This window comes from Fukomys damarensis, unplaced genomic scaffold (genome assembly GCF_012274545.1).
Source record: "Fukomys damarensis isolate Sample0158 unplaced genomic scaffold, DMR_v1.0_HiC HiC_scaffold_7, whole genome shotgun sequence".
NCBI classification, from domain to species: Eukaryota; Metazoa; Chordata; class Mammalia; order Rodentia; family Bathyergidae; genus Fukomys; species Fukomys damarensis.
In genome coordinates, this window is record NW_022900919.1 from 17463921 (window position 1) to 17472047 (window position 8127).

Sequence of the window (8127 nt, forward strand, 5' to 3'; positions counted from 1 at the left end):
TTGTTTTTCTCATCTGAGACTCCCAACAAATCTGACGGCTTGGCCCAGCTTGTTAATAAATGAAGCCGAGGACAGCTTGGAGACAGTTTAGAGATGATCCCTGTCCCTTCCCATTTAACTGGTTGACCCTTTGTTCCTGATTTCTGATTGGGTTCAACCCACGACGCTTCTACCTCCACAGCACAGCTCTTGTCAGCCTGTGATGTTCCGAAAGGTTTTCTCTTGCTAATTCCGTCTACAGTGCACCACATCAGCCCTCTGAAATTTGAAAATGCCACGGAACGAAACCTTAGGAAGCATCTAGGAAAGACCTGTCTCAGATTTCCAATACAACCCAGAAACTAGAACGGCTACAACCATCACTAGTCATCCTGGGGAGCTCTTTAGAAGTACAGCTTTTGGAATTACTTGGGTAAGACACAAATATTTAGTCCATTGTGATGGGAAGTCCAGCATCACGGACTTGACTTGATCGCTCTTATTGCTTCTGGTTAAAATTGTGATCGACCGTTATGAAGATGTTCCCTACAAAAGATCGAAACAGGCAAGCAGATGTATTTGTTTATAATGTTCTAGCTTTGCCCCATAAAATCATGTTAGAGCAGGCAGAGCTTCCCTTCAAATTCATCGGTCTGTTGCTGGCTTCTGACTGAGTGCTTCTAAGCCGCCTAAAAGGAAAAAAAAAAAAATGACTTCAATCTTTTCTTTTGTTCTGTACAAATCTCTAAATTTTTAAATTGAGCCTGTTCCTTTCATTTCTGTCTTCAGTGCATGTCTCTAGCAGCAGTGGTGTCTGAGTTTTATGTACATCCCAGTAGCCCTGGAGATTCTATCCATACAGACAGAATATAAAAATTAGTTGCTTTCATTTGTTTTCTGTTTTGCATCAAAGCACATGAAACGCAATAGGATTTTTGCTCCTGTGACTACTGTATCATATGGAATTCTTTCTTTCTGGTCACACTTAGCTGATGAGCCATATGGCACCAATGTATTGAGAAGCAACCGAGCAAGCTTTTCCAAATACAAAATATTATTCAGATTTCCCCGATTTATGCAAATGAGGCCATTCATCCTCCCACCCAATCTTCTGGTGATGCTCCAAGGTTTGAAAGGAAACAAATTCTTCTTTCAAATGTACGTAACCCACATTCATTGCTCTGACAGCAAAGGGTGGGATGGTTCGATAGCGCCGTCCTTCACACCTTAACCATATCACCTGGGCAGCAGACGTGGCGGAGCACAGTGCTCTGAGAAAGGGCCCTGCCAAAGCGTCCTCCTTCCCCACAGAGTCACAAGGTAGGCAGCTCCTGTTTCTCAGCTGCATTTCAATGTAAATGAACTTGTGAAACGGAGGAGAAGGAGGATCAGAACTGAGAGGGGGAACCAAAACCTGGCTAAATCTCTTAGGAGAAAGTGCTGATCTTGTGATTTAGCAACTTCCGGTGGAAGAAAGGTCAAATTCTTCTGAATGACAGTGAGATCGTCTATAAAATTCTTGCCTTTTCTCCACACTGGCCCCCATGCCCTACAGCCCCGTCTTACTTTTTGTATCTTCAGAGTCCCGTCCTTTACCCCATCTGTACTTTTGAATTTCATGCATTCATTGTTCGTCTTTTGAGATGTAGCTCAGATGCCACCAAATTCTTGGAATTCTTCCTCCGCAGCTAGAAATCATCCCTCTCCTCTCCATAATGTCAGAACTCATGCAGCTCTTCCACAGCTTTTTGTAGTCAAAACCTGTAATTTAGTAATTAATATTCACATCTTACCTTCTGAGGTTTATGTCCATGGGAAAAGAAAAACCACGACTTGATGAAAGTAAAAACAAAAATGTTTTAACTCGGCACCGGCACATGGTAGATGCAAAATTTTTTAAAATTAATGTATTAATAAATGAAGAAATGAATATATCTGGTCTACTAAAGTATAAGCTCCATGTCTTCAAGTTTTAGACAGTATTTTGCAAGCTCAATCACCATTGCAAAACATTTAGCAAGATACCTTGTTCATGCTAGATTTTTTTTTTCTTCATGCTGTGGCTCTAATCAAGGGCCTTATGCATGGTAGGTAAGTGCTCTGCTCCAACAGGCAGCTAAGCTATTTAGAAATTAATAGGCAGTGACTGCCAGAGATGGGCCCTCAAAGAAATCAGTGCAGAAGATGAGAACACATCCAATCTGCATCTGGAGGCACATCTGAAGAAAGACAGACCTCAAGATAAAAATGTAATGCCCAGGTCTACATGCCTCCCTAAGGGATAAACAATAATTTTAGATTATAACGTAATTAATATCACCTCCTTCACTAAAGTCTAGATAGGCATCAGTCACCTACATGGGCAACCAGAACATCTAGAGCCATCCCTTCCGCAGAATTTGTTTGTTCTTGCCGTAAATCCTTGCTCCGTGACTTGCTTCCCTATTGGATCAATACTGACTAAGCAGCCATACTTGCAATCTTATTGGTTGATTATAGTTTGGCTTACATTGTAGCCATTTCACAATTTTGCTCTATAAAACATTTTTGGAGAAACGTTGTCTGTGGCAATCCACTTTCAGGACCCTTCCTGTCTCTCAGGAGCTATCTCTCAATTAATTTTTGCCTACTCTTAACCTCAGTTGTTCCTTGGAGTTCGTCCTTTGGTTTCAGGGAACAAGTACTCAGCACATCTGACATCTAGCAGGTTTGAAGCCGTATCTCTGCTATGTCACTACCGCTGTGCTGCATCCCCAGCCCTTTTATGATAGATCTTAAATAAAAGTGAGGAGTTAATGGAATGAGCATAAATATATACAGAGTTGTGGTACAGGAAATGTGAGATGCAGTCACGACAGTGGAGCTTGGATTTTATTACTGTGAGTTCAAAAGTGATGAAAATTGGTGGGCTATCCTGAAAAATTTTTGTTTTGCATACAGCTGGAGTAGTCATAAGATTAAAATATTCTTTATTAAGACACGTAAGTTTTAATTCAACAGTTATGTTGTTTCTTAAAGTATGAAATTATTATCCTAAGCAAACCAGTACCCAAAGTACTTTTCTCCCCCTTTAAAAAGAAATTGGAATAATTTTCAATACATACACAAAACACATTCATTGCAAGGGTTGACACATACACACGTCACCTTTGATCCTTTATCCTTCCCCATCCCCTCTCTCCCTCTTGCCTTCCCCCAGCCTGGGTACTTTTAAAAAAGGGGGTACTTTCTTAAAGTAAACCCTCCTAAATTTTGTCTAAATTACTCATAAGTAAAATAAGTGATTATCATGCAGTGGGGAAATGAAACATTTTAGTTCATAAGCTAAATTCTGTTGTTTGTGATTTATTTGACTTCCTACCAATGAATGCGAGACATCGTGGTCTGTAGGTAAAAGGCGAAGCCTTAGAGAAACACACAAAGGTCCTGAGGAGGGTGCCAACCTGCCTTCCGATGGTGAATGCTCCGCAGGTAGAGTGAGCAAAGACAGCCGCAGCTTCGTGACAAGAGCTGTGATGAAAGAAGCGTGTTGGCTCATAAAGAAAAGCAGGCCCTTGATGAGCATTTCCGAGAGGAATACCTCACTGCCATTATACATGAACCATCTCCAAAGCGAAATACACCCTTCAACATCTATGCATATTCATGACAGCTTGAAACTAAGAAAAAACAAAAAAACTAATTATCTTTCAATGACAGTGCTAAACATAACGCCCCAATGTGTAAGTCTATTTGTTATTTTCTTATTTATCTCAAGAACTATACTACTTTTAACCCTATAAGTAACCACATAATAAGCATTGAAATCTAATAATGGGCCACAGTGCATGCTAACAGACCTCTTTAAGAATGTTTTTTTTCACCTGTCTATAAGAAAGCAGAAACTCAGGATGTGTGTGGCTCTGGCTTTGAAACATCACCATGACCAACTCCTCTCCCCCGACTTCCGTAACATCATGATATCATTCACACAGCATCAGCAGACACTGACCTGGGTAGTGAGGTCAGTCAGAAGGTTGCTTTGCTCCTCAGTGTTTGTGAGCCAATAAAGCAATGGCTCATAATTCCCTTCAGCCCTCTGCAGAGTTTCAACACCAGGCACATCTGTCACTTTTTCGGGAGTTCTGGGAAGATGAATGTGATACAACTGCAAAATAATCTGAGAGTACCGTAATAAGAAATACAACTCTACAAATGAGCAGTAAGAATGCAACCGTAAAATAATTTGATAGTAAAATAATGAAAATGCTACAATCCTGTGATTCCTTTGTATATTTCAGTTGCACAAATAATTTTCAGAAGACAAACTGAAAACATTGATCCTAATGAGTGGACTGTTGAAGACGATGGCTCTATTGCTAAGATGAGTAGCATCAAACCAATATGATGAACAGGTTGGTTTTGTTTTTTCCCTGATTGTTGAAGTCTGAGGCTCCGGACACTGATATGACTGACCAATGATTCCAAGACCATTTAATGAATATTTCACCTCATGCCAGTCTAGAGCTGAACTCCAAACTTACAGGCAGATATTTCTTTCATCCTCTGGTAATGATTACTCTTTTGGCTTAGGGGCTATTTAAAGCATTGTTTCCCAAATTTAAGTCATTCTTGTATCACTTTCCAATTTTTTGTAATGTTTACAGCACCATTTGTAACATAAATTTCTTAAAATATTTCTATATATCCTAAGCAAAACTATCCATGAAATAAGGTTCAATGTACTGGCTGAGATTTCACAAATAATAAAATAAGTACATTATTATTAAAATTAAAAGTACTACTTAAAATTACTTTAGGTAATAGTGGAATTAAAAGTTCCATATGAAGAATACTGAAGGTATTACCGAAAAACAAAACATTTAAGAAGCTCCAGCTTAGTGAGAGCACCATGTTCACATGAATCTTACCACATCTAAGACTTGGTTCTTGAGCATTTGATGTTTGCAAGGTCGAGGTTCAATAAATTTAAAAAAAAAATATGACTTCTTATTTTTGTCCACTTTTTCTTTACATGTATTTTAAAAGTTTATTGTTGTCAAATGTTTGTTAATCTCTCTTTCAAATTGTGCCTGTATGGTGTATACCAAACTATTTTTTTATTTGTTTGTTTGTTTTTCTTTTTGTTTTTTGGTACTGGGGATCGAACTCAGGTCCTTGTGCTTGTGAGGCAGGTGATGGAACCATTGAACTAAATCTGCGACCCCTCAAATGTTGACTTGAGTATTTGCAGCAGAGTATACAAATTTGGATAAAAAGTGTAAATAAAAGTAGAGTCCCCATTTTCAAATTAAAGAGCTATTCAGAGATTCTGCCACTACTTATTCGGGACTATGTTTTTGTGTTCTTGTGTTTATGTGGGTTACTTGTCTATCTAAATTTCAGTTTTCCAATCTGCAGAATGAAGTTGTCAAATGAAACATAGTTTTCTATGGTCTTTTCCAGCTCTAGCTTATTTTATTCTATAATTAATTTATCTGAAAGATGTGATACAAAGGAATATCAGCGGCCTGGCACCACAAGCTTCCTAAAAAGTGTTTCTTAAGTGCTTTGTGAAAAGAATTTCAATTTTTGAAGGGATATATTAACATTGTCTGTATTGGGAAAATGTACATTCCCGTAATCATAAAATGAATTTATATTCAGAAAACATCTGAATGCTTGGCTTTGAGAAATAAATAGGCATACTTATCCATTACTTGGACAGACACATTGGGAATTTATATAAAAGAGGCAGTAGATATGATTTCAGATTGCTCTCTGAAAAAGCAAACTGAATCTTGTCGGTGGAAGAATTCTACCCAAAGGCAAATAAGCTAAATAATATCAGAAACAATAAATTCATTATTTTAATATATTCATATTTGTTGTTTATGGCTTAATTTTGTTTGTATTTTGCTTATTATACACAGACTTTCAAAATATATTTGTAGTCAAATCTTTTTTAATTTGTTCAGTTCCACAAAAGCTTTGAGAATTTATTCTAGAGAGCTCATAAATATTATTTTCTATATTTTACTATTTCCCCCTAGCCAGTGTCACTATGATCATTTATTTCAACCCAATACTTTCTTTTTCATTCTTCTATGAAAATGAGCTGTAAGTTCTTTTAAGGATCTTGGATCTCTACAATATTTTCCATGAAAGGAATGAATGTTCATTCAGCATTTTTGGATCTCTGAAATAATAAGGATGTTAGCAAAGGCTAAAACCAGTCTTTTGAGGGAGTTATTACATTTCCCAATATTCATGGTAATTAGGAGCACTATACATCAAAGGAAATATGAAAATATTCTGGGTATAAAAACTACTCAACTGCAAATCAATGACATATAATATTTGTACAATATTTTAATGTAAAGATCTTCACCTTTCTTCTCTATCATTGAAAAGTAGATGGTTAAATTTAATCATACCTGTGATCCTTCTGTATATTTTTTGTACTTTATTTCCTATATTATGATGGCGTATGCTATCATGAACTATTTCTATACATTTTTAACAGTTGCCAATCCATTGGATAAATGAACCACAGTTAACATTCCACATTTTGTTTCCAGTTTTTCCTTACCTTTCTCATATTGATTCCTTACCCTTCTTTCCTTTCCCAATCCCTTCTACACCCCCCTTCCCCTTCCCCTTCCCCTTTGGACCTCTTCCCTATTACACATTATCTGTTATACATTTTGATCCTCATTTACACCTTCAGTTTCTCACACCAGAAAAATCATGCAAAGGTACAAATTACCAATGATGGATGTCATCGTATTATATATCTAAAATGTACCAATAAACTCAAGAGATAAAAAATAAAATAAATGATTTTTTAAGTTCCACATTTTAAAACATTTAGTATTTCTGCAAAATTTTATAACATAAGTTATATTGCAATGAATAAATCTCATAAATCTTTGAGTTGCGTTTCTTGTTCGTGGCTTCAAGTCTTTTCTCCTCCTTCTTTGTTTTCTTTTAAAACTTTGATCACTTCCATGTTATGTTCTGTCCATCAAACATCATACAGAGGGAACATAAAACATGCCCAAAACTCATATGCTAAAGTTTAATTGGTTGAATCATGAGGACTAAGTTCATGAAGTGGGTTAATTCACTGATGAGATCATAATTTAATGGCATTATTTGGAATTGATGGACAAGTGAAGCCTCTTGGGAGGGAGCAGATCGAGCCTTCCCTTAAGAACTTTGGTCGGGTCTTTCTGACTCTCTCCCCTTCTCTGGGTCGCCATACAGTAAACAGCTTTCTTTCGCCATGTCCCTCTGCCATGATGCTTGCCTACAGCAAGGAAGCCAGGCCTTGCACTGAAAGCTCTGAAACTGTGACCCAAAATAAATATCTCTTCCTTTAAGTTGATTCACGTCAGGTATTTTAATACATCAACAAAAGCTAGAATATCCTGGAAGTAGAATTATTAAGTTAGTAGATCTGATCACTTTTACATTTTTGATAACTTACCAAGCTTTCTTCTAGGCAGCATTTGTATAAATTTATCATCTCGTGGGCATAATTTAAGTTCATTTTCCCTTTAAAAAGGGTATTATCATTTTATAAAGTTTTAATTTTGTTTATTGAGAGGAGAAAATGGAATCTAATTTTTAATTTGTATGTTTGATATAGTGTATATTAACTTGTTTTATTATCTTCAATTAACTGATATTATCTGTTACCTATTTATAGGTTTAATTTTTCACAAAAATGTGCATAATCTTTTTACATATAAGATAGTCATTATTCCTGCAATACATTAACTGAATATTTCTTGTTTGCTTTTAACCTTTAATGTAGACTTATTTTATTTTATTTTTATTGTCTTTTACAGTCAAATATTTTTGAGTTCTTTCATTGCTTGAGACTAAAATGTCTCCTCTAGAAAGCTGATAAATGTGAATATTTATTTGTGTCTATTTTCTGTTTTTTCCAACACTTGATTATTTATTGTTAAATTTCTCATTCATCAACAAGGACAAGTCCTCACCTGGAGTAGCTAAAATTGCCGTAGGAAAAAAACCAGCTACTAGTAGAGAAGCATCAACATCTAAAGTGTCCTGGAGTATTTTAGAGACTGTGGAATTGGAAAGCCGAGCCGTACCAAACAGCAACCTACAAATGCTTTTGTTTTGTTCCACATTACT

The 8127-nt window shown here is 36.4% G+C and overlaps 1 long non-coding RNA gene across 1 annotated transcript; it reads right to left on the reverse strand.

The window, feature by feature from the left end:
* Nucleotides 1-614: 614 nt before the first annotated feature.
* LOC104860045 lies at nucleotides 615-3938 on the reverse strand. The gene is made up of 3 exons (XR_779565.1): nucleotides 3843-3938; nucleotides 1546-1740; nucleotides 615-668 (listed from the first exon to the last, which is right to left on the reverse strand). It is a non-coding gene; the product is annotated as an uncharacterized LOC104860045 (long non-coding RNA).
* Nucleotides 3939-8127: the final 4189 nt, after the last annotated feature.